Below are 27,620 nucleotides of genomic sequence, written 5' to 3' on the forward strand. Positions count from 1 at the left end.
ATACTCCCAAGTGAGTGCAACTGTGTCTGGGTGAAATGGCTGTGAAAATGGAACTGATGGAGTTTGAAATAGGTGTTTTGATAGGATGCCATGTCGCAGGCCTATCTGTTTGGCAAGTAGTTTACAAATTAGGGTATCCCAGGTTAACAGGGATACCCTGTTCCATCTCAGTATGGTATCAATGATACCATACTGAGATGGAAGAGCAGGTAGTCACCTGAAAGTGCTGCACACAGTGGACAACTCTCCACATTCACTGAATGTGAGTAAGGTGCTACGAAGGATAATATGTAAAAACCGCCATTCATCTGCTTACATGTTGAATGCAGAGTTCCATCATTGACTGGAACACAAATCTGCACAGAAACATTCAGAACTGAGGTTCACAGGATGGTTTCCATGGTAGGACCATATTATGCAAGCCCCACATTACCCGAACCAACATGCAGCATCATCTTCAGTGGTGCAAAGAGTGTGTACAGTGGGACATGAAAGCTTGGAAAGCTGTGTTATGGAGTGACGAATCACATTATACCCTCTATTGAGCAGATCGATGGGTGTGGGTGTGTTGGATGCCTGGTGAACATCTCTTACCAGAGCATAATCCCAACTATGAAATTCAGAGGTGGCAGTGTGCTGTCTTGATATTCCTGGTTTGTCCTGAGCCCTGTTTGTAGTACCATGAATATTGAACTCTGAGAGATATCTGAACATTCTGGACAATGCTTCCTACTGTGCTGTTAGGCTGTTGCTGTAACCGTGTGGTTTGTGCAGATGAATGTCACCACACTTGACTGGCCTCCACAGAGCCCTGATCTCAACCCTGTTGAACATCTATGGGATGAACTGGAGCATTTTGTGAGATCAAGGGATGACAACCCCACAACAGTCCAAGACCTCATTACATGCCTACAGGAAGAATGGTCTGAAATTCCCATTGATCGCTACTCTACACTTGTGGAAAGTATGCCCCGTAGGATTACTGCAGCCATGGTATCCACCTTATTAAGGTTGGCACCATGATTATTTGTTCCTCACACTGTGGTGTCTGTTGTCTTCTTTACAAGCTATGTATATAAAGCAGATACTTTGTATAATGCAGAAACTTGGGCTAATAAAGTTCATGAAAAGTCAGTTGCTAATAATTAAAACATAATAATGGTTAAGTATTAGTAGAGACTACAGAGGTAGGTGAAACCAATGAGGCAAAACCATGAGGGGAAAGTGCTAACCCGTCAGGGGACAATAGAAGCCAAACTCATAAAAGCTTATTTTTAAGTTGGGGGGGAAGGTATGTATAAAATTCAAAGTATTGATGCCGTGAGAAAATTTTGTGACTTCTCAATATAGAGATATTCTCATACTTCAAAGTCTTGGAAATTTTGAGCTGCTGTATTCATCTTACACAACACAGTATAATCATGTACATCATTTGATGTTTCATAAAAGCTAGTATTGCAAGTATATATATCATCTCTTATTTTTTATTCCCTTCCTCTCTTGTGCCACAGAAAATAATACTGTTTTGATTAAAAGTCGTGATGAAAAATTTGACATCGAAAATGTCAAAGAATTTTAAGCAAAAAATTTGTAAAATTTGAAGATATTAAGGAGTACTAGACAAATCTTAGATGAGCTCCACTTTAGATTTTATTTTGCAGGAAAAAAAAAAAAATTATTATACTAAATGAGCCTATGTAGCTCAGTGGATGTGACATTTGCACATCACGGTGCTTGACCGCATGAAGGAAGACTTCTTGGTTTCGAATCTAGTCGGTGACTAGAAGAAATTTTTCTAAGCTTTTTTTTGACCGGTTCCTGGGTTAATCAATCTCTGGCACAGGTAAGTGGGTTTTTTCTCCCGGAAACTCGGGTTTTTAGTCCCATAAATTCAGAAAAATCGACCATAGAACCCACATTATTTCAGACATTAAATACGAGTGTTAGAGTTAGGGACCACGAGATGGTGGCACTTGTTAATTCGTCTCTCTTCACTGCATGCCCCTTAATTAGTGATAGCCTTGGGCCAGCTATCTCTGATTGGGTACCAGTGGAGATTGAACTGCCCACTCAGTCTCCAAAAAGCTAGATAGGGTATAAAGGCCTCACCTACTCCCTATAAGGGAATAAAAAGGCATTAGCTGATTTTTTTAATTTTTTTTTATTTTTTATACTAAATGAATAGTATTTTCTTATCTGAAATAGGAACTATAAGTGGGTGCAGTATATTTTCTAACATGTTCGTAGCTTGGCTATAATTGTAGATTATAGCCTAAGAACATTCTTACTTATCACCAAGGCCCCAGAAATAAAGCTTAAATCTACTAGCCATAAAAAATTTTTACTCTCCTAATACCTTGGGCAAGGAAAACTTTACCTATGTTGTTATAGATGATATTTGATAAAAACTAAATGTTAGGATCTATGACAAAACAAAGTAATACGTTCTTTATTTCTTATTACACATTACATGTAATTATATAGAAATATCCTTTCTTTTAATGATCATTTAAAATGTATGCCACAGCATATCTCATTTACTTAAAGGCTTCATATGGTCTCCAGTTGTCTTTTCTTGATTATCCTGACCAAAATCCTGCAAAGAAACTCCATTCATATATTCCTCAATGAGTCATTCAGAGTGGAGGAATTCATTGATGACCTCAACTTTCCCTTTTATTAGATTCATTTGACTAAAACCTTGATCACATGATGATATACTTACTGGTATAATGGCTATAATTACAAGCAGTTTTGAGAGAAATGGAAATCCCTCCCCATTATTTATTGTTCTTTCAAAATGGTTTTGTATGTTTAAATGCTTCCCTAAAACTTTGAATCACTCTTTCATGAAATTTGTTGAAACCATTTCTTCATTATCATCAAAATATTTCCTGAAATATTTATCCAAAATCTTAATTTCTTTTTTCTCTGAATCTTCCAGATCTTTAAACCTGGTAAGTGTATCAAATATTGAGACTGCTGTGGCAATTTCTGATTCATTTTTGCCAAATGTTTTTATCAAATACATTATTCCTTCACCTATTAGATTTTTTTTTTTTTTTTTTTTTTTTTTTTTTGTTCAACTGATTAGCTCTTTGCATGCATTATCTGAATACCAACTTACACTAAGTTATCTAAAAATTCCATCTCAAAAGGTTGTGGAACTTCTCTCCACAACCTTATCCGTAAACAATAATTTAATAGGAAAGACAAATAATAAAATTCATAAAAACAAGAAAGTAGGGAGCACTGACTGTGGAGCCAGACTTGATTTTCATGATGAGGGAATTTTTGGAAATCAGTAGTGGATATTATGAAGTCTTGGTATAGAAAGAAAAAATGTTTATCAATTGCTATGTTACACCAATGATGACAGGACAGCTGTTAGGGAAAGAAGTATGGCAGGTTGAGATTTTAATTTCTGTTTTTGTTTTATTAATAGATAAAGATATTATCTCCTGGTTAGAAATAAAACTTCTTTAATAAATTCATTAGCAGCCCTCATGATCAGATAACTTGACAGTGAACATGATATATTTATTATTATTATTTTTTTAAGTGCAAATTATGCCAAGAATAATATATTTTTAATACATTTAGAAGGATGCTAAAAATTCCCTTGTCACTGGCAAGTGGATTTCTGGAGTAGTCCTGGTTATAACATTCTTAGTTATAATCCAAAAGGCTTGAATTTAGTATCGTAAATCTCTTGAAAAGAAAGAAATCATATTGTCATCAAATCCTGATATCTAATCAAGAGGGTACATATCAGGGTATAAAAGGCATGGAACAAGAGATGTATAAGATACTGTGAGAGCACTATATAACTAAGTTTACATTATTACTAACTTTCTATCCAAGTTTTTTCTCCTGATTTGTCTTGTTTGCTAGGACTCCCTTATTTTCAGATCTTATATTTTGTTTTTCCTGTAGATCGTTTTCCTGACATCAAAGATTTGTTTTGCTAACTTTTATATTATATTAAAGTGACTTGTACTATCTTAGCTCAGCTTTGCTTACACATTCTTGAATGTTAACAATGTCAGGTTCCTTCCTGATATCTTCATTTTTAATATGATGCTGCTTTTTCCTTTGTTTTTTGTTCGCTCACTTAATTTTTTTCAGAAACTCTCATATCTGTGGTCTGTAATCTGATCAAATGTTTTATTTCTAACCAAGTTCTTAGATCTATATATTAAAATTGGTGTAATTCAATTTTACATAATGCTAGTGTTTTGGCTGATTTCTCTTTTATTCTGTATAAATTTATTCACCTGACTCACAACCATACCAGCTTTGTTTATTCTGTTATCTATTTCCAAAATCAGTTTACATCTTCACAAAAAATTGAGCTTAAATAACTGAAAAAAATTTACTTGTTCCACAGGTTCTCCATTCAGGATGCAGTTGATGTTTTCCATATTTCTGCCTATTTTCATAGTTGTCTGTTTTTTTATTGCTGATCTTCATGCAACATTTATTACAGTAGTTTATTCAGTTAGTGAAAGAATCCTGAATTCTTTGGTCTTTGAAGGAATGAATGGATTTTTTTGAAATTTTTTAGTTTCATCTATTTGATTCTGAAAGAATAATGGACATATCCTTTCTTTTTAATATTATTTTTATTTGTATTATTTATAGCATCTCCATGGAGTCTGGAGACTCATCGTGGGAGACCCTTCCATATATTGAAAAATTTCAGTTGCATCAATTTTATAAAACCCATTTAATATCTTAAAAGTATCTATCATTTCCCATCTTTTCCTCCTAATCAACTAAACTTTGTAATCCACAAACCTTGAAACTATCCTCATAGGGAGTATTCCACAGACCTGTCACCAACTTGGTCACTTGTATCTGAATCCTCTCTACCACCTCCTGGTCCCCAAGAAACTCAGGTGACTGTGTGCAGTAGTCAAGATGTGGCCAGATCATAGCCTTATAAAGAGAGAGAGATAATAACTTCCTTATCTTTACTTGTTAGTGTGTTTTCCAACTTTTGCAATATGCCCTCTGAACTTCAACTCTGTCCACCATTATCCCCAAGTCCCTAGCCTCATTGATTTCCTGCAATCCAATACCATCAATATGATACACCGTATGCAACTGTTATTTGTTATGAGATTAATTGTATTATTTAATCTCTGTTTCTAACAATTTTTTTTTTTTTATTTCCGAGTGTACCTATATATGCACAAGGGTTCACTCCGATTGGTGCAATGACTTGAACTATTTCTTTCAGAATCCAAAAAAAAATCACTGTCTCAAGACTAAATACAAAATAAACACATTGAATAAAACACAAACAATATATACACTTCAAATAAAGTTAAATAATTAACTACAAATTAATTGGATCCAAAGGCCTTTTAAATAAACTTACAGTTAAGAGATCAGCCATTCTCTGACTCAATCTATTACTGATTTGTTTAAGATATACTTCATCTCATTTTACTAGACTAAACACTTCGTTTACATAATAACAAAATGTACATAGCCAGTTTCTCTATTAAGGCCTCATGTAGCACACATTAATTCTTCTTGACACTGAAGTGTAGATATTCTGAATTCACCTAAGTATAAACACTTTCACTTCATGCAATTCTTTCCGGTCAGCATTTCTTCGAACATTCCTTTAGAAAGTCATTAACAATATCTTCTTTTATTTACGAATACTTATTGACAGTCTTCCACCTTAAAACTCAGTTCTACAATTCCCTTTTTGGAATCTGCTATTAATCTTCCAATCAGTGTTTCTTCGAACATTCCTTTAGAACGTCGATTGTAATATCTTCCTTTATTTACCAACACTTGTTGACAGTCTTAAATCTTTAAAAACCCATAACTCTGCGATTCCCTTTTCAGAATCTACTATTAATTTTCCTCTGACTGTCACATAAAAACTTAAGTTCCTCCTAACCTAAATATCTGCCAGCCTGCATTCTCCTTTCTCCCCGAACACTCTCTTGTTTACTTCCTGTTATTTCAATACTGAATGCTCTCTGTCAGCTGTCAATCACCCATCAAACTCCTCGGCAAGCATGCGCATTCCATGAAAGTGGCAAGCGAGAAGCTAAGTATAATGGCTGACACGTTGTCTCTGTTAGCAACAAGAGAATGTCTTCATAAAACAACACGACACTTAATATTTTAAACTACAATAAAATTTTTGAAAGGAACACACAACTATCCAAATCCAGTAAGTACATGAATTTTTTAAATGCTTTATATTTCATTTTGACAAAATAACATCGATAACAGGCACATTGCAAGTGCCGACAATACGTATTATGAAACCAAAACTAATAATGTACTAACATAAACAATTTTTTAAAATATCCAGAATTTTAAATTATGATTATTTTTACACAACCTTTTCAACTCAAAGTGCAGAACCTTACATTTTGCAACATTAAATTGGCAATCATTATCCTTTGCTCACAATGCCAATTTATTTGATATAAATAAATTGGCATTGTGATGAAATAAAGGTGACATAGATATCCTGCAAAATATCTATGTCACCTTTATCAACTATTGCTCTCCTCACTTTTCCATCATCAGCAAACAACTGAGTATCTCCTCTTAAATCTTTCCCTATATCATTGATATACAAATTAAAGAGTAGTGACCCTACACTGAATCCTGAGGCTCCATTGGTTCACCATCATTCTCCTAGATTCCATCCCTCCCCCGTATACTACTCTGGTGTCTGTCTGTCAACCATCCCTATCCATGCTGCTAGCCTCATATCCATTCCCATTTGCTCCAGTTTTTGTAAAAATTTTCCCACGTGGTATTTTGGCAAAGTCGAACAGTATCATGGTTTAGCCATTACCTTGATCCAATTCTGCTATCACTTTATTTTAAAATGTGAATAAGTTACCTACCTTTGCAAAGCCATGCTGCCCACTATAAGAGTACTGCATCCCTATCCACCCACTGTTGTATTTTACCTTTCATCAACTTTTCCCATACTTTAACAACTGCTCCTGATATGTTAATTGGTCTGTAGCTTTCTACCTCTGTCTTGGAGCCATTTTTATGCAATGGTACTATCTTAACCCCTCTTTCCACTCCCTTGGAACCCTGCCAGAGCTGAGACTTAAATTGAACAACCTTGTCAGACACAATGCCAGTTCTCTTGCACATTCACATAGTACACAGGCTGATGTGCCATCCAGTCCCACTGCTGTGTTGCATTCATATTTTTTAATATGCTGAACACCTGTTCATCTACCTCAATGTTGATATGCAGCAACTGTAAAGTCACCACCTGGATGATACACTTTGCAAAATGATCACTCAGCAGCTCGACTATTTCTTTTGATTCAGTCGCCTGCCTACCATGAGCATTGCTTAAAGCCATCCTATCATAGTCATTTTACTCTTACTTGCTACATAACGAAAAAACTCTTTTGGGTTTACTTTGGTCTGTTTGGCTAATTCTCTCTCTCTCATAGTTTGTTTGGCCTTTCTTACCATGCCTAGTCACCCTTCTTGTTTGCATTTTGTATTGCTCATGAGTATGCTGATTACTTTTTTCCTTTATTTTTTTGCAGCTGTTGTTTTATATCCCTATTCATCCACTTAATTCCAACTTGGTTTATCTTCCTGACCTTTGGTATGCAGCCTGATACTCTCAAGCAATCTCTGACTACTTGCACATGCACTACTGACATTCTTTCCTTGTAGCTTCTCAAGCCATGGCACTGTTCCAAGATGACTCCTGAATCTTTCATAATCACCAACCTTATGGTTAAACATAAACCCTTTCTTGACAGAGAACTCCAGGTTCAAAGTTTATTTTTCACTTGGTTAGACTATAATAAATTTAGTTTAATCCTTTATCCAAGTGTGAGCAAACAAAGTTTGCGCCTGAAAGTATCTTCAGGACTGGGGTAAGGTAGTACAACACTGGGCAACTCATTGCAAAAGGTGGATCAAGCTAACATCACTCCTATCTCAGTATCTCCCATAATGCAAAACACATCTCCTTGTGGATATGTATAATGTTATGCATTAAGGGAAGGGCCACTACCCAGATTGGTTTTGACCTTTATTGAGGTCTCTTCAGTTGGAGCCAGGCCCAAAAGTGGAGATAACAGGCAGAAGCAATAGCGAGGTCATCTTTACCTATAGGAGTTGCCAAAAGGTGTGCCACCTTTTTATTAAATTACTCTGAATTTAGAGAAGATACTTTCAGGTGCAAACTTTGTTTACTCACACTTGGATAAAGGATTAAACTCAATTTATTATAGAGAACTCCATGTGTTTGGCAGCTTCCCAGAACAAGACTATATGGTCACTCTCCCCAGTTGGAGGCAGAGTATCTACTTTGGTTATGGGTACATCTTCTGATGCTATTATCAGATTCAATATCCTCAAATGCATTGTCTCCTCTATAACATGTTGTTTCATGTAATTCCACTTCCATCTTGCCATGCCCTCCTCCTCCTTCCTCCCTACAATCGATGTCCCCATAGTTAAAGTCTCCCATAATGACTGTTCAGTCTACACTTATTGTGCTAATCTGCTGATACATAGCATCTTCCTGTGTAGTCAAGTAAATTATATATATATATATATATGTGTTATAAATTATTTTTTCTGAATGTAATAAGTAATAATGTTCAGTGTTTCAGTTGTTTAAGTAACCATAAACTGGGAAGATCATGTCATCAAAAACATGCAGGTAGTTTTTTTATTATCATCACTCTCACACATTGAGCAATTGCAAGGCAAATGGAGAGGGGGCTAAGAACATAAGAGGTAAATTAACTAAGAACATAATCAAATGTCCTATGAAAAAGGAGTCACATGCATGGAGCTTAATGGTCACATGCAACTATTTATATGTGTCAAGTCCAAAGCAAATTTATCTTTAGTCAGTTGCTGAGATAAGAAAAAAAAATCAGCATAAATACAGTTTGACAATCTAGAATGTTTTAGCTACTAAAACTTGACAGTATTAGATCTGTATTGAAACCATTGAATGAAGTGGAGATTTACTTGAAGTAGATTAAAAAATAGTTTTTAGCATTTCATGTTATTGTGGATCCAAATAGTTTAAACAAACAGGAATGACAACCCTTGGGGAAAAAAAAGAAGAAAATAAAAAGAAAGAACAATGAAGATACATGAGAAATGGGCAGTATTCAAATTTTGGATCAGCTCATCTTGGTATTTAATTTGATTATATCACTAAGTGGGGGGGGGGGGGAACTGATGCTGTATAGATCCTGATTTATATCACAGATTTTTTCTGGAAGCAGTGAGTCTTTAAAAAAAAAAAAAAAAAAAGCAACTTGACATATGATCTTTTCTTCACGCTATGGCGTACATCAGCCTAAATGGCAATTTAATTGTCTTACCCAAAGGGATATGTCATTTTGTGTGTCAATTGATTGTATACTGTCTATTTCTAGTACATTGATATTGGCAACTTAAGTCTGGCAATATGTTGAATGTTACTTTTCTATTAATCTTATTTATTAACCTCCCCCCTACAGTTGTTACTGTGGGTGAGACAGGCTAGATACATTGGAAACCTTGCTCTGGCATTCACGCATCTTTTTCATGCCACTTCTTTAGTAAGCAAGATGGTGGTGCCAGTAATCTTTTATTGAACTTTTGGTTTAGTGAACTGTGCATGTGATTTAATTAAAAAAAAAAAAAAAGCAGTGGTAAATTTTGGCATTAGAAAGAAGTATATTTTAAATTCTCGTGGAAAGGCTTAGACGTTGGTTATGCATTTTTAACTAAATGATTTAAGGAAATTACAATGTCAACTAGAATATACATTAAAATAAATTTTAATATTCTTCAATATTTCCATTTTCAAGAAACTTAAGACCAAGACACGTGCAAGCAGGCACAACAAACAGGAAATGAGGAAGAAGCAGCAAGCTATTATTTCTCCTAAATTCCCCTAGCGGGCAATGTTGGTATTCTTGGGCGATTGAGCTAAGGTCTTCTGATGTAGGTTTCCCAAATTTGAGGCAGTCTCATGCAGCCAAATTTGTTGAGGTTTGGATTGTTTCTTAGGGCTGACACTGATTCCATGAAAAGCCTTTCATATTTGTATTTACTACAGTGTATGATCATGGTTTTCTTCCACCGTATTCTATGGCAGGTATCCAGCGCATGGTTAGCAAGACCAGAGTGGCTGTATTGGTGAAACTGGATGTAGTCCTTGTGTTCTGAGATTCTGATATTGGCTGTCCTGCCTATTTGGCCAAATAGGCAGGACAGCCAGTATCTGTAACAAGAAGTTAAGTCATGTTTTTTTAAGATTTTTGTAATTTTTTCCGAGGTGCCTCGGATATAGGGTATGGTAATGGATTTAGAGTAATCCTTGTTGTGAGGGGGGGGGGGTGTTACTGGTTTCAATATTTTTTGGATTTTTTGGGGGAGGTAGCCATTGGCTGAGAAAGTGTTGAGAATGTGGTTAGGGCATTGTCATTTGAACAGATAAGTTTAGCCCTGTTGTATAGTGTCTTAATGACTCCATATTGTTGTGAGAAGGGGTGGTGGGATTGTTGGTGAATGTATCTGCCTGTATGGGTGGGTTTTCTATAGACTGAGAAAACCAAAGTTCCATCAGGCTGGCAGGTGACTAGCGTGTCTAAGAAAGGAAGGCAGTTGTTTTTTTCCTCTTCCAGGGTGAATTTCATTCTGGGGTGTTGGTTGTTTAAGTGTGTTAGGAAGGAGAGGAGCGCATCGGAGCCATGTGGCCAAATAACGAACACGTCATCAACATAGCGAAGCCAAATGGTTGGTTTTTGTGGGGCAGAGTTTAAGGCTTTCTCTTCAAAAGTCTCCATATAAAAGTTGGCCAAGGGTGGGGAGAGTGGAGAACCCATGGCTGTCTCATCTATTTGTTTGTAGAATTTTCCTTGCCAAACAAAATAGCCTGAGTTCATTGTGAACTGAAATAGGGTTGTAATATCGGGAGAAAATTTAGCTTGGATAAGCTCTAAGGATTCTTTGAGTGGGACATTTGTAAATAAGGAGGAGACATCAAAACTGACTATTATGTCAGTGTGTTTGAGTATAAGGTTTTCTATACTTGGTTTGAAGTGGGCTGAGTTTTTTGTGTGTGAAGGTGTGTTGCCAGTATAGTGTGAGAGAGCTTTGGCCAAATGTTTAGCTAGTTTGTAAGTGGGAGAATCAATACCATCCACTATGGGACGTAATGGCACATTTTCCTTATGTATTTTTGGGAGTCCATAAATACGGGGGGGGGGGGGTATGGAGTTAAATGGCTTTAATTTGTTAGTGATTTCCACAGGCCAAGAAGTGACCTTCTTAAGGAGCCTGTGGAGTTTTCTAATTTGTGAGTAGGTGGGATTGTACTTGATAAAGAGGTAAGTAGCCCGATCTAACAATAGAGCTTTCAGCTTACCTGTGTAATCCTTTTGGTTAAGCAATACTGTGGTGTTCCCTTTATCAGTTTTGGTGATTATTATTTTCTTATTTTTCTTTAATTCCAGTAGAGATTTAATTTCCTTACTGGGTATGTTGGCTTTTGGTGGTTTAGCTTTGGTCAGAACATTGTTGGCAACGAGGTTTGGAAGGTGTCTTATCCTGCATTCAATTCTTATCATAATATCTTCAGCAGGTATTCTTCTGAGCGTAATGGCAAAGTTGTGGCCACGTGCAAGGGCGTCGAGTGCTTCAGGTTTTACACTAAATGAAGAAAGGTTGACTACCGTTTCGAGATAGAGTTCTTTTTTGATGTGTCGATCTCGTACTTTTTTAAATTCTTTCTCCGTTGCAGTGCATGAGATTTCGTATAAAATAGACCAAATTTCGTGGCTTAAGGTGCTTGAAAGGTCATCTTCGAGTGTCTGTATAGCTAAGTTAGCATCATTCAGGAAATGGCAAGTCATAGCAATTTGTTCTCTGAGTAAGGCTTGGCTGGCACGGTTATAAATTCGAAGTGCCTTTTACAAAGAGAGATGGCGTTTTAATTTCACACAGTTAGGAATTACCTGGTTATCCCGGCAGCATTTTAGGAAGGCTAGACGATTCAGTTGTCTTGATAGCTTTAACTTCATTTTTAATTCATTTCAAGCCTTAAACTCTGCCCCACAAAAACCAACCATTTGGCTTCGCTATGTTGATGATGTGTTCGCTATTTGTCCACATGGCTCCAATGCGCTCCTCTCCTTCCTAACACACTTAAACAACCAACACCCCAGAATCATGTTCACCCTGGAAGAGGAAAAAACAACTGCCTTCCTTTCTTAGACATACTAGTCACCTGCCAGCCTGATGGAACTTTGGTTTTCTCAGTCTATAGAAAACCCACCCATACAGGCAGATGCATTCATCAACAATCCCACCACTCCCCTCCTCACAACAATATGGAGTCATTAAGACACTATACAACAGGGCTAAACTTATCTGTTCAAATGACAATGCCCTAACCACAGAACTAAACCACATTCTTAACACTTTCTCAGCCAATGGCTATCCCTCCAAAAAATATTGAAACCAGTAAACCACAACCTCCCCTCACAACAAGGATTACTCTAAATCCATTACCATACCCTATATCCGAGGCATCTCGGAAAAAATTACAAAAATCTTAAAAAAACATGACTTAACTTCTTGTTACAGACCATATAAAAAATTGGCATCCCTTATCTGCTCTACTAAGGACCAACCTCCCTCCCCTTAGACCTACCTGGTGTATACCAGGTCCCTTGCAGCTGTAAGCTGTCCTACTTTGGCCAACTAGGCAGGACAGCCAATATCAGAATCTCAGAACACAAGGACTACATCCGGTTTCACCAATACAGCCACTCTGGTCTTCTGACCACGTGCTGGATACCTGCCATAGAATACAGTGGAAGAAAGCCACGATCATACACCGTAGTAAATACAAATATGAAAGGCTTTTCATGGAATCAGCGTTAGCACTAAGAAACAATCCAAACCTCAACAAATTTGGCTGCATGAGACTGCCTCAAATTTGGGAAACCTACATCAGAAGACCTCAGCCCAATCGCCCAAGAATATCAACATTGCCCACTAGGGGGCACCATTAGGACTTTAGGAGAAATAATAGCGTCCTGCTTCTTTCTCATTTACTGTTTGTTGTGCCTGCTTGCACGTGTCTTGTTCTTAAGTTTCTTGAAAATGGCAATGTGATGTTGCTGAAATATTGAAGTATATTAAAATTTATTTTATCTATTCTAGTTGACGTTGTACTTTCCTTAAATCATTTAGTTAAAAAAATAAAATAAATAAAAAACTATATTTTAAATGCTGAACTGAATGTAATATGCATTTATATTACAATTTAGTTAATAAGTGTCCTCAGTAATATGGTTGCATTAACTTATACTGCTAAAGCATTTTAGATGTAGTTATTGAATTATGAAGTTCTGATTTAGAAACAGGAAAGTACAATACATATAAAGGAATAAATAACATAAATACTAGCCACAGTCTTTGAGAAAAGGACATTGTTATAGTTTCTAATTAATGAAATGCACACATTATTATGATAAATGAAAAGTGAATTTAAGACAGAATACTAAAACTGCACAATAGTACTTTGTCACATTATTGCATATAAGAAATAGACTTTTTTTTAAGGTAGTGGAATCCTATAATACATCATCATGAAATGGTGCCAAGGAAGGTGAAATGCTGTACATTTATCTCTCATTATAAGCAAACTTGTTGGTGTCAGTCAAAGATAGGTTGTTATAGGTGGAAGGTTTGCGTAGTATTTTTTGCATAGCACTGAAGTGGAAATTTGTCTAAGGCTAATCAGTAATTTGTTTATAATGAGTGAGCTCACCTATAAGTTTGCTATTGTGAAATGACTACATATATAAAAGTTGGGGTTCCCAGATATTGATATAGAGGGACTTCTAGTAGGGTTCATTTGTAATGCTCACCAAAGTTACTACCTGGAATAAATTGCATATTCTTTTAGTTATGCATGTGTCTTCTATTTTTAAGCATCATTTATAAATTTTTGGGGAAGCAATATATTGGTAATGTGATAATTTTTCATATCAAGTTGTTCTTTCTTTTTGAGTGCATGTTCTGCTGTTTCAGATCTGCAGTAACTGTATCTGATATCAGGTTAGGTTAACAAAAATAAAGAAAAGTCTGTGCGGTTTTTGCCAAGTTAACATTTTGACAAAGATCAAAATGTTATCATGTTGATGGCTTTGTAGATGACACTTATCTAATGCACTTTGATTAAAGAGCAAGTGATGCTGAGGTCATGAGATACCTGGCAAATGTGAAATGCGGTTCTTCAAAATAGAATGAATAAAAAAATAGTTACTTTAGTTTTTTGGAGTAGGCTTTTTTTTTTTTTTTTCATGCTTAAATTATTATTATGTATGCTTCTCATACCCAGGGCCTCCTTATCCATTGGGCTAAATGAGCTACCCCACAGGTGCCATTGATCCAAGGGTGCTTACAAACTGAGTATGTTGAATTTTAATTCAACAGTATTATAAATATTGTTGAATTAAATAAAAATGTGCAATGTCGATATATTTTAAAATAAAAGTTTTTGCAATGAAAGTTATTTAATTAATTATATGTATTATTTAATTATTGGTGAATCGAATGTGATTAAGGTGCCAAATTTTTTTAGCCCAGAATGCTCAAACTTGTTAAGACTTCCTTGCTCATACCTCTACTTCAGTGAATAGTGAACATATTCAATGAAGATGTACTCTCAACATCTAACAGTAGCCCATTCCTTCAATTTATTACTTACCACGAAAAGAATCTTGACCTTGCATACTTCCTAGCCATACCCTTAGCCAGTTTTCAGAGATTATCTCGAGTTCTGTTGCTTGCACCAATTGTAAGCTGCAGTATCTTGTAATTGCTTACTAATTGTATGTTTCTGTCATATTTTTCTGACTTCAGAGACCACATTCTCTCATTATTTCCTCATATTTGCATTTCTATAGGTTGGTTATCAGCTTGGTTACCATCTCCAGATCTTTTAAGCATTTCCCCATCTTCTTGTAACACAGGAGACCATATATGGACACAGTAATCTAGGTGTCGTTTTATCAAATCCTTATAAATTGCATTTATTCAATCCAGTAAGTTCAAGTTTAGACTACTAATGTGGCTCTAAATTTAAACTGACTGTCAGTTGTAATTCCCCAAGTCTTAAGCTTCATTTACTGCTTGCAGCAAATTCCCATTAATATGATACCCAGCCTGTAGTGTTCCTTTGTCCATGATGCACAACTTTACCTTACATTTAGAAATTGACACTCATTAACTGACTAACATCTGTCAATAGAATTAGTCTGTTCAAGTCACTCCATTGGTTTCTTTAGATATGGCCATTATCACTTGCCTAACTTAACACTAATTTTCCTCTAGTCCATCTCCAGTGTCATTAATATGTAAGTTAAATAACAATGGTCAGAGTACAAGACAATGGTACATCACTGGTTTCATTCATTCTCTAAGACTCAGCACCTCAATGCATTACTTTCTGTTGGCCACCCACTCTCCTGTTCATGTCACAAGTTTATTTTGCTTCCTTTTGAATTCGGATAACAGTCTTACTTGTGGAATATTGTCAGATGTTTTGGACAAGATTCAGAAGTATCATGGTATGTCCATTCCTTATCTAACTTTAATGTAGAGGACCTAACTAATGTAGAGGATCTCAGAGGATTACAGTTATGTTAGTATGTTTACTTTGTGTTAAAACTGGGCATAAAATGCTACAAGGTACAAATCCTTGTAGGTTTGGTTAGACTTGTTTGGAAAATTCTATCCAATTCTTCACATTCCTTGGATATCTTGCCATTTAATTATTACCTTTTCTTTTTTGCTAGATAGTATAATCACATATGAAAGTGATTTTTTTTTAATGCTTCTTATTGCAAAAAAAAGTTGTTGGTTAATGAAGGTGCTTGTTGATGTTGAGAAATTTGTACAAGGCATTTAATGTTAGTCTTATGTCAGAGGTGTGTTGAAAGGTTTGATAAAGGGGAAAGCTGAACAATTTCTTGTTTTAGTTGTTGTTTTGCTGGTGATGCTTATTGGTGTAAATCAGTTTGTGTTGGATTTCAAGTTGGGTATTGAAAATTAAATTGTGAGTTAAATAGAAATAGTGGATATTAAAGATCCAACATTATTTCAAAGCCAAATGTATGTAGAAACTATGAAAGTTTCGTAAATTTGACCAGACAGCTTAAGTGAATATAATCCTCAGCATCTGAGTTGCCTTAGCATACTTAAAAGAACATGATTACTGCCCAAGCATCTGTAAATTAGCCTTTTATTAGTGTATTTGATAAGGTTTCACTAGCCTGACAAACTATTTCAAACTGATTGGTTCTCTTCAATCCAACAACCACTAACAGCAGTCCAGATTGCAAGAACTTCAGCTTTCTCTGTATCTGTATATACCATACTGTGCTTAGCTATATAGAAATAGTTTGTTGTATAATGAAACCTGTGGAGCATTCATGACTAAACATACACATGTTTCCACAGTAATAAGATTTTTAATAAGTAAATATTTCATCCTAAGTATCATAGGACATCTTCAGTACAGTTAATTCAAACAATACTAGGAATTACATACAGTTGGGGTGCATGCTTACAATGGAATTCCTCTATGCGTGCAGTAGCGTGTTATGGAATTAAATTAAAATATAACTGAAGAAAAAAAAGATTACATTAAAATGGGATAACATATAAAATTATTTTACACAATTTAGGATGACAATTTCCCATACTTCAGGGATAATAAGAACGTCATTACAGTTCAAATTAGGTCTGTGATGTAGGGCTTCAGCACTTTCTTTATATAAACGCTCGTGTTTATATGAAGATCTATGTAAAAGTTTGGTTTTTCTTCCAATGGATCCTATGGTTTGGATTTTCAATTCCATATTGTGCAAAGCCAGATTTCTGCAGTTTGATGAGACGGATATGGTCGATGTTTCTAATGTGTTTGTTAATTGATATACCTATCTGTTCATAGTAGGACAACATAGATCTTCATATAAACATGAATGTTTATATAAAGAAAGTGCTGAAGCCCTACATCACAAACTTGATTTGAACCATAATGATGTTGTTACTATCCCTAAAGTCTGGGAAATTGTCATCCTAAATTGTGTAAAATAATTTTATATGTTAACTCGTTTTAATGTAATCTATTTTGTTTTTTCAGTTATATTTTAATTTAATTCTATAACATGTTACTGCATGCATAGAGGGATTCCATTGTAAGCATGCCTCCTCATCATCAGTTGCATCAGTCTTGGGACTGGTAGCTCACCAGCAATTTCCTCCATTCCGCTCTGTCATTGGCTTTCTTCTTAACCTCCTGGTAACTCCTCAAACCCATGCTGTCTTTGACTTGGTCAAGAAAGCTTTTCCTTGGTCTGCCTCTTCTTCTTTTCCCCTCTATTTTGCCTTCAGTTATTCTTTTCACCAGTCCATCATGTCGAAGTATATGTCCAAACCACCTATCCCTTCTAATTTTGATCGATTTCATTAGAGTTCTTGTTTCGTTTATCTCTCTCAGGACTTGTTGGTTTGATTTTTTCTGTCCATTTTATTTTGTTCATGCGACGCCAGCACCACATTTCAAAAGCCTCCAATCTTCTTACATCTTCTCTGCCTAGAATCCAGGTTTCACATCCATACAGTGGAATGCTCCATATCAATGTCTTTACTAATATTTTTTTCAATTGTAGGTTGAGGTTTCCTGTTAAAATGCTTTTCATCTTAGAGAATTGGGCTTTTGCGTTGTTTATTCTTGATCTTATGTCTTCTCTTGTTCTGCCATCTTCTGTTATTAGGCTTCCTAAATATTTAAAGCTTTTCACTTGTTTTATTTGTTCCCCACTGATGTCTATATGCTCTGTATTGATAGGGATTTTGCCTGTAACAATGATTTTAGTCTTATCTGTGTCGATTTTCATTTTATATTTTTCAAGGTTATTATTTAGTAATTCTAGCATTGTTTTTAACGTTCTTCTGTTTTCTACTACAAGGGCTATGTCATCAGCAAATCTTATACACATGACTTGCTCACCATTTATCTTTATGCCACTATTTATTTTATCTTTAGTTTCCTGAATGGCCTTTTCAATATATAAATTAAATAAAAGTGGTGAAAGTGTACATCCTTGTCTTACTCCACTCCTGATATTTATTATTTTCTCCATATCATTGATTTTAATCCATCCATTTTGATTTTTGTAAATTTGATAAATTATTTTCCTATCCCTCAAATCTATGCCGATATTAGTTAGACAATTTAGGAGTATTTGCTGGTTTACTTTATCAAACGCTTTCTCTAAATCAAGGAAGCAAATGTAAGTATTTTGACTAAGGTCTAATCTTCTCTCTATTATTGTTCTTAAACAGAGTATTGCCTCTCTTGTTCCTTTATTCTTTCTGAATCCAAATTGGTCTTCATCCAATAGACGATCTATTTTTGAATAAATTCTATTTTGAATAATTTTTAGCAGAATTTTGCTAACATGTGGGATTAAAGCTATTGTTCTAAATTGGCTGCATTTGTTTGCATTATTCTATGCTGATATCAACATCAAGTTCGTCGCCATTATAGCGATTTTCAAGATAATTCTTCCATTCCATTAATATATCCTCGGATTCTATTAGTAATTTTCCATTTTCATCTTTGATGGCATTGTTTTTTCTGTTCATATTAAATTTGAAAGTCAGTTTGTTAATTTCTTTATAAGCTTTCTCTATGTTTTCTTTTTTAAATAATTCATCTATGTTATTACACTGTTCTTCCAGGTATTCTTTTTTGGTTTGTCTACATTTTCTTGTAATTTGATTTTTAAGATACTTGTATTTGGCCACATCTTCTTCTTTAACAGCATTTTTATATTTTCTTCTTTCATCCTTAAGGCTAAGTATTTCATCTGTTATCCAATGTTTTCTTTTTTCTTTTTCTGCATTTTTCAATATAATCGATTTGATGAATTTGTAATTAACTCTTTAATCATATTCCATTGGTTTTCAATATTATTCTGACTATTTATGTTTTCTGTAATGTTATGATCAGTTGCCTCGTGGTATCCTCTCTTTACTTCTTTACTCTTTAATTTTTCCAGGTTCCATCTTATTGGTTTGTATCTTTGGATTTGTTTTCCTATGTTTCAGTTCTGTTTTCATTAAGACAAGATTATGGTGACTACTAATGTCGGCACCTGGATAGCTTTTGCAATTTTTTATTTGGTTTCTGTATCTTTTCTTGACCAATATATAATCTATTTAATATCTATTTGAATCCCCAGGTGCTTTCCAGGTGTATCTTCTTCTTTTTGGAGCTTGAAATAGTGTATTTGCTATAACTAACTGTTTTTGTGTATAAAATTCTATTAATTGCTTTCCTCTTTCATTCCTACGTCCAAAACCAAATCTTCCTGAAACATTATCATTGCTCTCTTCTCCCACTATAGCATTCCAATCTCCCATTATTATTGTATTGTCTCTGTCTTTAAAGCTGCTCCAGATTTCTTCTATTTGTTCATAAATTTCTTCTATTTCTTCATCGCTATGTTGTGATGTTGGCACGTAGACCATTATAATATTGAGGTTTACTGGTTCATTTTGAATGCTTATCGCCATGATTTTGTCACTATAGTTAATTATTGTAGTGATTAATTTTACAACTTTTTTATGAAGCATTATTGCAGCACCTGACTCGCCCTTCTTTTGTCCTGAATATATTATCCGAAATTCTCCACTCCAGAAATCACCCTGTCCCTCTCATCTCGTCTCACTAATGCCTAGAATGTCTATTTCAAGTCTTTCCATTTCTTTTTTCACATTTTTTATTTTACCTGGTTCTAGCAGTGTTCTTGCATTCCATGTTCCAATATTCAGCTTATTTCTTGTCTTCATTTTTGAATAAGTACCAGGATTTCGTTGGCTGTTGACCTGAGAAGCCCGGTTACTTCTCCTGCCGGGCATGACTCCTTCAGTGAAGGCTCCATCACCAATCTTGATTTCATTTTTAACTTCCATTGCTGCTTTTACTTGGGAATGTAATGTGGTGGTTTTCCCTTGCCTTCCACATCGCAGTATTGTAACATGTATGCTACAGGAGGTTAATACAAGTAGCGCTGCTGCCCACTACTATAATTATTAGTGGTTAGTTGAAAGAGGAGGAAACACCCCTGGTCCTCGAGTATTCTAATAGCTTCAGAGAGAATGGAGGACCTCCTCCTGAGGTTAGTAAGCAAGAAAAGAGACAGACAGAAAGTTTTAAATAAAGAATCCTCATTAGGAAGAATGTTAGTATGAGGGTAGAAGCAGGAAGTGGAAGAGTTAGAGAAAAGTATGACCAAAAGCTTTGAAATAGATCATACTTAGCTCTGGGACCCCAGGTTAGCCATGCCCGTGCCTGCAAGTCGCAAGCCCCATGAGGACATACCTTCTAACTGTATGTAATTCCTAGTTTTGTTTGAATTAACTGTACTGAAGATGTCTTATGATACTTAGGATGAAATATTAACTTATTAAAAATCTTATTACTGTGGTTACGTGTGTATGTTTAGTCGATATAGAAATAGTTATATATATATATATATATATATATTAATTATTGAAATTAGGATTTACTCGGGATGTATACATTTATAAAATTAATTTAACTGACTAGAACCCGAGAAAGTATAACAAAAACCTTTAATAAATCACGACTAGTTTCATCGGTGCTCCGACTTCTTCAAATGAGAAAGAAAAAACATAAGACTTATAAAAATAACAAGGTAAAAAACAGTAGAACATGAGCGAGCGCCCTTTCCAGTCATGTCCTCTTCTCGGCAAACTCTAACCTTGAAGAACGGCCACACCAAGTTGATTGGGAATGCACTACTAATTTATACATATGCAAGGATGAATTTGAAAGAAGAATTATCGAATCAAAAGAAATAGTTCTGGACCCTTCACACTTGAACAACAATCTAAGCTACAATTTGCCTGATTCCCATAGTGCAGTAATCCAGTACTGACACTCTAAAATTAGCTGTCGCACACATTCAACTCATGCCAACGGTAGCACGCGGTCACCTATTCAAATATGACTGTTACTATTCTACTACTTTTTATTAAGCTGGAAAGTCCATGTTTTTTACCTTGTCATTTTTATAAGTTTTATGTTTTTTCTTTCTCACCTGAAGATGTCGGAGCACCGATGAAACTAGTTGTGATTTATTAAAGTTGTGATTTATTTGTTATACTTTCTCGGGTTCTAGTCAGTTAAATTAATTTTATAAATAAATATATATAAAAGAAGCAACATTATTTCAAAGCCAAATGTATGTAAAAACTATGAAAGTTTCATAAATTTGACCATAGAGCTTATGTGAATACAATCTTCACTATTGGAGTTGCCTTAGCTTGCACTATTTAAAAGAACATGACTGCTGCTCAAGCATCCATACATTCACCTTTTATTAGTGCATTTCATAAGGTTTCACTGACCTGACAGCTATTTCAAACTGGTTGGTTCTCTTCAGAGACCAGGCAATTCAATTTGTTCAAATTTCTAATTTCCAAAATCTTGTAACCTAAAGGTCACTCTCTCAAGTAGCTCCAAAACTGGATCTCTCATGAATCTCTACACTCTGTCTGATTACTGACCTGAGTTTCACCCCGTGCACAATCAAACACAAATAATGCCGCTGTGGCAGGCCTTTGCTTGACAAAGTTGCACTGCCAGAACATGCAAGCCTACCATTCTTTTTGGAGACCAGGCAGAAAGAGAGAGCAAAAACTCTCATTCTCTACTAAAGCAATCCAATATCAGAGAGTTGTATTTTCCATAAGTGAACTCTCGGTTGATGCATAATAATAATCACTAAAGAAAGAGTCTTCATTTCGGTGATAATTATATGGAAATAGTGGATATTAAAGATCCAGCATGATTTCAAAGCCAAATGTATGTATAAACTATGGAAGTTTTGTAAATTTGGCCAGAGAGCTTATGTGAATGTGCAATGACCGAGGGTTCACTTATGGAAAATAGAATTCTAACATTGGGTTGCTTTAGTATTGAATGAGAGTCTTTGCTCTCTTGTTGAGATCTAACAAATTTGAAATAGCTGCCAGGCCTGTGAAATTCACTTTTATCAGTGAATTTGCCTTATGATTAACATCTCCAATTTTGATATCAAAATTGGAGATGTTAATGTCAGCTCTTTGCTTTATGCAGATGATGTTATACTTCTAAATAAATCCGCTACAAGTCTGCAAGATTCTCTGACTAAATTGAATAGCTGTTGTAATAGATATGGTATGAAGGTCAGCAATAAAAAGACAAAGACAATGAAAATAGGCAGAATCATTGAAAATGTCAACTGTGTTGTGAATGGAGAACCTGTGGAACAAGTAAAACATTTCAGCTACTTAGGCACAATTTTTACTGAAGATGGTAAACTAAATATAGAAATAGACAACAGAATCAGCAAAGCTGGTATCGTGGGAAGTCAATTGAATAAATTCATATGGAATAAGAAAGAAATTAGTCGGAACACTAAATTAGCTGTATACAAGACTGTGTTCAAACCAATTTTAACTTATGGATCTGAGAGCTGGGTCAGAAGTAAAACACTTGACCAAAGACTAGAGACCGCAGATATGAGAGTCCTAAGAAAGATTAGAGGCGTGAACAGATGGCATCAATGGCAATATCATATTAAAAATGAGGATATTAGGAAAGAACTTGACATTGTCAGCATCCAGGAATGCGTTAGCAGAGCTAATCTCAGATGGTATGGTCACTTAAATAGAATGGGAGAGGAAAGATTAGCAAAACAAGTGTTCTCTGCCAGGTTGGCAGGAAAACGACCCAGAGGAAGACCAAGATATAGGTGGATTGATACGGTACAAAGTGCCTTAGACGATAGAAATATAAGATCTGATAATGTTGGAATCTTGACAAGTAACAGACTGATTTGGAGGAAAATTGTAGATAGGAAGTTAGTAATGATGTAATTTTTTCATGTAGTGCTGTCATATCCTGTACACCCCTTGAGGGTACATGGCAGGAATCTGATGATGATGATGATGATGAAATTCACTGATAAAAGGCAAATATCTGAATGCTTGGGCAGCAGTTGTGTTCTCTTGGGTAGTGTAAGCTAAGGCAACCATGATGCCAAGGATTGTATTCACATAAACTCTTTGGTCAAATTTACAAAACTTTCATAGTTTCTACATACATTTGGCTTTGAAAGAATGTTGGATCTTTAATATCGACTATTTCTATATAATTTACATTGCCAAAATGAAACTATACGGCTCTTTCTTTAGTAATTAAATTGTGAGATTTATGATCAGTTTTTTTTGCATATGTGTAGGGAGCACTTTATTACAAACTTTATCATGGGTACTAAAATGTTAACTTTATCATGTTTCCCTTACTATAAATACTTTGATACAATCCCTAAAACCCACTTAAAAATCTTCCATTTTGGAGCAGTTACAAATTTAAGCATTATTCATTTAAGGCAACATTTTTAAGTACCTTCTTTAGCAACCAGCAACCATAATTTCATGGCTCAGTGATACACTTATCTCTTCTTCATTCATCCAGTTTACGTCTAATGATTAAAACCACTTTCCTTTATCCATGTTTCTTGAAACCCAAATACTTTCTTCTATGCTTGTCTCCATGCCACAGAATAGTGATGGCTGGAACAACCTGGATTCAGTTCCTGTGTCATAGTATGAGAAGAATTGAACCTAGGTCTACCTAACAAAAAGTTTTTTATCCAGTTGAATTTTTTTTTTTTCTCTAAGACCATTGGGTTTTTCAACCTGCACAGCATGCCAACTAGAAGGAAAAACATGCAATCTAAAGACATAATGCTGTACTACTCTCATTGCTTTAATTGCTTTCCAGTAATCTGAATAATCAACCAGCCGTATTTCTCCAATCTATCCATGTAATCATTATCCAGTTAAATCATGATAGAAAGCACTGCAAAATTAAATGAAAATCATAGTGAGATATTCAAAGTTTTTCAAAAAGATGTTTGAAATCATGGCTACACCTTACTTTCACTTGTGTCACAAACAGTAGTAACTAACTCAATTTAATTTCATAACTTTACATTCATTTTGTTTAGCATGAGGAGGATATTGCAATAATTTTCAATATATACTTAACAGCTTTGTTATTAAGCATCTGTTACAACCTAATGTGAATTGAAACCGAATTCAAAATATTCATCTCAATCAGAATATCTAAATTAGCATTACCAGAATGCTGTGAATGGAAGAAAACTTAATAATGAGCTGTGCCTAGATATGCTCTTTCTATCAAAGTTTAAAGGATAAAGGTATCAATCTCAGGTCATATTGTATATTGGCAAGACAACTTGAAACCTTATTAAATGCACTGATAAAAGGCAAATATCCAAATGCTTGGGCAGCAGTTGTGTTCTCTTAAGTAGTGCAAGCTAAGGCAACTCTGATGCCAAGGATTGTATTCACATAAACTCTCTGGTCAAATTTATGAAACTTTCATAGTTTCTACATACATTTGGCTTTGAAAGAATGTTGGATCTTTAATATCTACTATTTCTATATAATTTACAGCCAGAATGAAACTATATGGCTCTTTCTTTAGTAATTAAATTGTGAGATTTATGGTCAGTTGTTTTGTGTATATGTGTGTAGGGAGTACTTTATCATGAACTTTTTATGGGGTATTTAAACATGAACCTTATCATGGGGGGTACTTAAATGTGAACTTTATCATGTTCCAAACTTTATCAAGATTTTGCTGCAGAAACACAGCCATTTCTGTTTCTATCTGCAAGAAACATATGAGGACTCCACCTTCAAGAATTTCACTGTTATTCACAAGGACAGAACTGGAGGTGGTCCTTCTCATGGATGAATATCTATCTTAGTAGGCAGCCATACTCTATTCCATCATGTCCAGCTTAATACTGCTCTAGAAGCAGTAGCAATTTGCACATATGTGGGATTTCTTATTACAGTATGTTCAATTTATTTACCTCCAAGTGCTGAGTTAAATGAAATTGATCTCTATAATCTTATCTTACAACAGCCTGAATCCATTCTTATGGGTGACTTTAATGGGGGATGTTGAAGAGAACATATATGGAAATGATCACATTCCTGTTCTTTGCACAATGTCTTTACAGGAACCATGTTCTCCTACACAGATGACCATATGGAAAATGGACCAGGCTGACTGGAATACTTTTTTCCCATTTTGCTAAATTTAATGCTGATACAGTCAGTCAAACACCCATCAGTGAAGCAGTAAAGTATGTAACAGACTGCATTGTCCAGGCAGCAACAGTTTAAATTCTAAAAACATTATCTCAGTTTCCACTCTGTCCAAAGCTTTGGTGGAATCCAGAGTGCCATGCAGCTAAGAAACATAAACACAGAGCATGGAGTATATTTTGTAGATACCTCACCACATCAAACTGAATAGTTTTTAGCATGTTACTTAATAGCTTTTAAGCATGTTTTATGCCCGAGTGGTTAATCGTATCTGCTCTCCAGCCAAAAGGCTTTAGGTTCAAATCCTGCTGTGGTCATGGATTTGTGTGATTGTCTGTGAAAATACCAGTGGCAGTAGATGCCGTTGGTATAGATGATGATGATGGTAGTCGTGGTTCATTGTAGTTGGTGGATTGAGTAATGGAGACAGAGCTGTAGAGTAGGTGCCCTCTCTCGATTTGTCAGCCTGGTTGGCCAAGTGGTTAGCATATCCACTCTCCAGCCAAAAGGCTGCGGGTTCAAATCCTGCCATAGGCATGGATATTTGTGATCATCTCTGAGAATACTAATAGTGGTAGTGGGTGATAGATGGCGTTAGTGTAGATGATGATGATGGTAGTTGTAGTTGGTGGATTGAGCGGTGAAGACAGAGTTGTAGAGTAGGTCTCTCCCTTGATGAGTCTTTGGACTTCCTGGAGGTGTCATGTAATAATAATAATAATGTGAGATATCAGAGTCAAAAACAGTTTTGGATCCAATTTACCTTATCAGTTGATTAAACGACCAGTGCAAAAATTCTATGCAGTAAAATACAGAAAATGAAAGATAGATACAGAACTCACTGTTTTGACTACCTTAGACCATAATGGATGTGTTGTTGCTGATCCCAAAGATATTGTTGACACTTTGGAAGAAAACTGTGCCAGTATTTCTGTTCAATTACAGTACAATCAGCCATTTGTTGAGGAGGAACTAAAAAAAAAAACTTTTACAGTCTCACCTTCATGCATTAGGGCACAATGATATCTGTTATGAAATGATAAAACATCTTCTATCATCTTCTGTGGATCTCCTTCTCTTAATATAGAAAATACTTGCAGAGAAGAGTTTACGAATTCTTGGCATAAGTCAGTGACACAGCCTGGAGAGAGCCAGTCACAACATGCATATCAGGAATCCTTCCCACTCAAAAGTGAGAAGCACTGCAGCTTGCAAATTATGAAGAGTCTACTCTAATTATGACATACATCAATGTACGTATTTCAACGTATCTCCACCCCTCTTATTTGTGTGTGGGGGGGGATACGTTCCAAGACTCCTAGTGGATATCTGAAACTGCGGATAGTACTGAATCCTATATATATACTATGTGTTTTCTTATACGTACGTATACCTATGATAAAGTTTAATTTGTAAATTTGGCATAGTAAGAGATTAATTACAATAAATAATAATAAAATAGAATAATTATAAGAATATTCTGTAATAAAAGTTATGTGAATGGAATCTTATAAACCTCATTGCACTTTGAGTCTATTATTAAATAAAATAAAGGTTGCTTGAACACAAGCACTCCAGAATTGCAACAGTCGATTTCATAACCGAGATGGCCAGTAAGTGATTAATGGGTGTGTAGCATATATAGTACAGTGTGGATACGCTGGACAAAGCGATAATTCACATTCTGGGTGGGACAGTGCGAGATTTCATCACACTACTCAGAATGGCATGCAATTTAAAACTTATTATTTATTTCTGGAATTTTCCATTTAATGTTTTCAGACTAGGGTTGACTGCAGAAAACTGAAACCTTGGAAAGAGAACCTGCAGATAAGAGGGGACTACTGTGTATAGTTCAACAATAATAATGAATTGTATTATAACCTCACTTATGTGATTCTGGACTAGATTCTTTTTAGATTGGTATACTAATGATTATTATTTACAGATTCTGGGTCTCTTTATCTTGTAGCCCACTGCATGTGCAGAGCAAAGAGGGAATAACTATAGTATTCAATACTAAATATGACGATAATCTTCTTGAATGGCAGGCAATATCAAGTAGAGTAATGTGGGAAAATATCAGAATGGGGAACTGGACAATGAAACTTATTTGTGCTCATGGTGCTGCAACAGAAGGTTCTACCACATAAGAAATGGAGGAATTTTTTGAGGCATTAGAGAAGGCAGCTGGCACAGTGAAAAAAGAAAAGTTGATCGTTGTTAGAGATCTAAACAACAAGATCGGAAATGATTACCAGACATATAGAAATGTTCTGGGAAAATTTGGAGAAAAGTGCAGAGCTAATAATAATGGTAAATGCCTGCTGAAT

General features: G+C 35.3%; 1 protein-coding gene across 1 annotated transcript in view; it reads left to right on the plus strand.

Moving 5' to 3' along the window:
- Positions 1 to 27,620, plus strand: part of LOC150107342 (uncharacterized) — a 243,496-nt gene that overhangs the window by 69,882 nt on the left and 145,994 nt on the right. The gene's annotated exons all lie outside the window — the stretch shown is intronic.

The sequence above is a fragment of the Typopeltis vanoorti genome, chromosome 4 (genome assembly GCF_054136105.1).
Source record: "Typopeltis vanoorti isolate ZY-2024b chromosome 4, IOZ_Tvanoo_1.0, whole genome shotgun sequence".
NCBI lineage: Eukaryota > Metazoa > Arthropoda > Arachnida > Uropygi > Thelyphonidae > Typopeltis > Typopeltis vanoorti.